The 4,822-nt window shown below is 42.8% G+C and overlaps 1 protein-coding gene across 1 annotated transcript in view; it reads right to left on the minus strand.

Moving 5' to 3' along the window:
• The window catches only part of SRD5A3 (steroid 5 alpha-reductase 3), a 20,418-nt gene that overhangs the window by 8,866 nt on the left and 6,730 nt on the right, over positions 1 to 4,822 (minus strand). The gene's annotated exons all lie outside the window — the stretch shown is intronic.

The following is a 4,822-nucleotide window of genomic DNA, read 5'->3' on the forward strand; positions in this document are numbered from 1 at the left end:
CTCTGCAAGTTGCCTGGACATCACCTGGCCTTCCCTGGTCTTCAAAGCATCATAGCTATATTAAGCCTTCCTTCTTGTCTCATTAATCTGTGATGCAGTAAGACAACCTGGAGTCAAGAAGACTACACACAGACTCAAGAGACTCCTCTTCTAGGTGATCCAGAATATGCTTCTATGTCCCAGAACTCACAGTCCGCTAGAACATGCCCACAACCCAGTCTAACTAACGCTGATCTAAGCTGATCATTCCATAGCAACCCACTTAATTCTCCCACCACTGTTACAAATTTTGTCACTAGATCTGTCCTGAGATGTCCTGTTAATCCTGATTCAGCTCTTCTTCATGCAAAAGAGCTTAGTTCAAGCATGAGTGTCGATTCTGCCCCCTCTGCCCCATCCCTAGACCCTGGCCTCTGGTTGCCTACCAGAGTCTTCCTTAAGACACACTTCCTAGAACTGAGCCCAGGTCTGGTCTGAGCCAATACCTCAGAATGGCAGCAGCGCCTTGCTCTGCAGGCTCCCATGGAAAGAGGAGGGGACAGCTTCTGAGGGGCAACTTTAGAGCCACTTTACCAATTTCATTTTTTCAAAAAAAGAGTACTGAGCACTTCGAACCTGCTAGGTGATGTTCTTGGAGCTGGGGATGCAGCAGGGAGCAGACCAGGTGCCTGGCTTGCTGAAATTTACCTTTCAGTAGAGAGTCAGCAAATGAATCTGCAGACATCCTGCCTGATGCTGGGTAATGGGACAGAGGTGGTGCAGAGGAGAGGTCATTCTGGATGGGTGGATGGACAACGACGGCCCTTCTAGAAGTGATGCTTGGCTAGAATGAGTAACCCTTGTGAATTTCTAGGGAAAGTTTTCTAGGCAGAGGAAACAGCAACCACAAAGGCCCTGAGGGACAATAAATGACACCTATATAGATAGTGGGCTTCCCTGGTGGATCAGTGGTAAAGAATCTGCCTGCCAATGCAGGAGATGTGCGTTCAATCCGTAGGTTGGGAAGATCCCCTGGAGAAGGAAATAGCAACCCACTCCAGTATTCTTGCCTGGAAAATCCCAGGGACAAAGGAGCTTGGTGGGTTATAGTCCAAGGGGTCCCAAGAGTCAGACATGACCTAGCGACTAAACAATATATGGACAGTGCTAGAGCATGAAAAAGGAGGGGAAGATGCTATGGGGTCCTGTAAGGGCACTGGCTTTTAAGTGTGATGGGCCAGCGTTCGAACACAGTGACTTGAAGGAATAATCTATGTTTTAAAAATCTAACAGAAAAGTTCTGGAGATGGACAGTGCTGATGACTGCACAACAATGTGAATGGACTTAAAGATGCTGAATTGTATACTCAGGGTTAAAGTGGAAAAGGTTATGTCATGTATATTTCATCACAATTCAAAAAAAAGGGAGTATGTGAGAGAATATATGTGTGTGAGAGAGAGAGAGAGAGAGAGAGAGAGAGAGAGAGAAAGAGAGAACATAGCTCATTCATTTTGGTCATTGTTTAAAAAAATCCCTCTGGTACTTAGGTAAGAGGATCATCTAGTTGTGGGAAGATCAGTTAAGAGTATTCATTCCATCTTCCCAACAATGTGTGTATGAGAGAGAGAGAGAGCGCGCGCGAGAGAGCGAGAGAAAGTGAGAACATAGCTCATTCATTTTGGTCATTGTTCAAAAAAATCCCTCTGGTACTTAGGTAAGAGGATCATCTAGTTGTGGGAAGACCAGTTAAGAGTATTCATCCCATCTTCCCAACAACCCTGGCAAGTTTATCTTCATGTGGCAGATGAGAAAACAAAGGCTCGGAAGGTTCAGTTACTTGTCCAACACTTCCCAGGAAGTGGCAGTGTTTGGCTCCAGACTCAGCCTCGATGACCCTGAAGTTAAAAGTCACATGGCTGTGCTCCTGGTCATGTGGTCGAGACTTGTTTGAACCTACTTTTCCACCTCTACCATTACACATACCAATTTATACCAAATCATGAGTCATTCAAGTCACTCACATGTTTGATATAAGCTGCTAAGCCACATTTTGCTCTGCCCTACTTGTGCCATAGGGTTTTGACTGACAGGCTGACTTGTTTTTCTTATTCCTACATTTTGCACATTCTCTCTCATTTTGTTTGCCTGATTCCTGCTACATGAAATGTGTTCTACTCTTTATTTGAGGTTGTATCTCTGTTTATTTATTTATTTGGTTGTGCTGGGTCTTCGCTGTGGCACTCAAACTCTTAGTTGCACATGCAGGATCTAGTTCCATGAGCAGGGATTAAACCCGGGTCCCCTGCATTGGGAGCGTGAAGTCTTAGCCACTGGATCACCAGGAAAGTCCCATATTTCTTTTTGAAAAGACCCAGCTCTAGCCTCAAAAGCGGATTGGAAAACTCCACTTCCTTCTGTTCTAAATACTCTCCCTGTTTTTCTTCCATTCGCACTATGCTTAATTGAAGTGAGCCCTTGGGAGCAAGGATACAGTGACCCTTACGGTAACACAGGACTGGGCACCAAGCAAGCACTCCTCTGACTTAACCAACAGTTTGATGTCTATTATAAGCCAGGGACTGCTCTAGCTCGGGAGGTACAGCAGTGAACACAAAGGACAACAATTCTTGCCATCATGGAGCTTATATTCACAGTAACACACAGAAGTAAAATTTATAGCACGTCAGTAGGTGATAACTGCTAATGAGAAAACTAAAGCTGGGAAGAGGAATGCTGGGTATGGCAGCATTATATTTTTAAACAGGGTGGATAGGGCAGGTCTCACTGTCAAGGTAGTATCTGAGCAGAATTATACGGAAGTGAGAGCATATACCATCTGGCTATTTGGGGGAACAGCTTTCCAGGTAGAGGAAACAGGCAGCGCAAAGGCCCTGAGGTGGGAGAAACAACAAGCAGAGAGAGACCCAGAAAACTGGATTAGAGCCACAGGAGGGGCAAACTATAGGACCTCAGTGAGGTGGTGAGAACAAGATTGTATAAGGTTTTGGACTCTTCTGTGAGTTGGAAGCCACTGGATAGTTCTGAGCCAGGAGATATGCTCTGATTTAATACATATTTACTGATTGCCAGAACTGATCCCAGGACCAGATAGGGGAGTTACAGGGTTAACTAAGGAAGGAAACTAGGCTTCCTGGTGGCTCAGTGGTAAAGAATCTGCCTGCCAAGCAAGAGACGTGGGTTCAATCCCTTGGTTGGGAAGATCCTCTGGAGGAGGAAATGGCAACCTACTCCAGTATTCTTGCCTGGGAAATTCCATGGACAGAGGAGCCTGGCAGGCTATACAGTCCAGGCGGTCCCAGAGTTGGACATGAGTGACTGGACACAAGCGTGTGCGTACATACATACACACCAAGGAAGGAAACTAATGGTTACTGAGTTCTGCCTAGGTGCCTGGCCCTATGCTATGTGCTTTAATATCATCACCACCTATATGACAAATAGGTTCTATTACACTAACAGTCTAATCCATACTACCACTTCTTGCCTGGAGCACTGTTAACAGCCTCTCATCCAGTCTTCCCCACACAATGGCAAGTCATTCTTTCAAACCTAAATCACATAATGCCACACCCCCATTTCCTCATCCTAAAGCTGCTTTCCATACACTTAGAATAAAATCTAATCTCCACCATGGTCCATAAAGCCCAATGTCTGTTCTGGCCTCCTGAAATGAACTCATCTCCTGCCCTACCCGTTTCTGATCATCCTTTCCAGGGCTGTCACTGCCACCCACATCTTGCTCATGATCAAGTAACCAGCTGGATTTCCTCTGAAGCACTTATTACCATATGAAATTGTCTTGCTTGTTTTAAAAGATTTGTTTACATATTTACTGCTTTACAAAAACCAAGGTTCCAAGGAACCTCGAACAGCTCTTGGCAATAGTACATACTCTATAAACACTGGTTAAATAAATAAATGAATGAAAGAGAAGGTACCTTAGCCAAAGTTACTCTCAGAGAAACTAGTCAAGTTAATCAATAAATCAAACCTAAAATCTTTTTTCTTTGATTCATTCAAAACATTGACTGAGGACTTTATTATTTGTCAGGCATTGAGCCTAGGATATGGCAACAAATAAGACAAATGTAAATGTATGGAATTGACAGCCCAGAGTAGGGATTCTTGACATTTTTCTTCCATGGACTCCTCAGGCAGTCTGGTGAAGGCAACACACCCCTTCCCAAGCCTAAAATACATGGGGATACAAAGGAAACCCAATTATACTGAAATACAGGTTACACAATCACTAAGAAACATTTGTGATATATGTGCTTAATTAAATGTATTAAATAATGAGACACAGTGGATGATAATACAGTATTTTTATATAGTGATGAAAATGTTGTAAGTCTCTTCAATAATTTTAATATAGTATTAAATTGCAGGTATTGCCAATTCTACTGCAGATATTGCTAATTATACTGTGGTTTGTTGATTCCATTCATCACTAAGAAAATGGTGAATTACAGCTAGAGATTAGTGAAATAAAGGTGTAATTTTCTCCAATCCAATTTGTGATGAGTTCTATCCATAGATCCTCTGGATTTCTGGTTAGGATCCCTGAACCCCAGTAGGGAAAGACTGGACGATTCTCTTTGTCTCTAGTGCTGAATTTAATTAAAATGTTTCTATAATATTTTGAAATATTAGAAATAGAAGTATTTCCATGTGCACTATGAAAATCAAGAGCATTGTGACTCATGTTTGAGGTCAAGTATTTATTCTGACTTTCTGGGAAATCAAAACTCCAGGAACCAAAAGAAAACAAGAAAAGCAGTATCACCTTAATTAAAAAAAAAAAAAAATCTACCAGACAGG

The sequence above is a fragment of the Bison bison genome, unplaced genomic scaffold, assembly GCF_000754665.1.
Source record: "Bison bison bison isolate TAMUID 2011002044 unplaced genomic scaffold, Bison_UMD1.0 scf7180017864458, whole genome shotgun sequence".
Taxonomy (NCBI): Eukaryota; Metazoa; Chordata; class Mammalia; order Artiodactyla; family Bovidae; genus Bison; species Bison bison.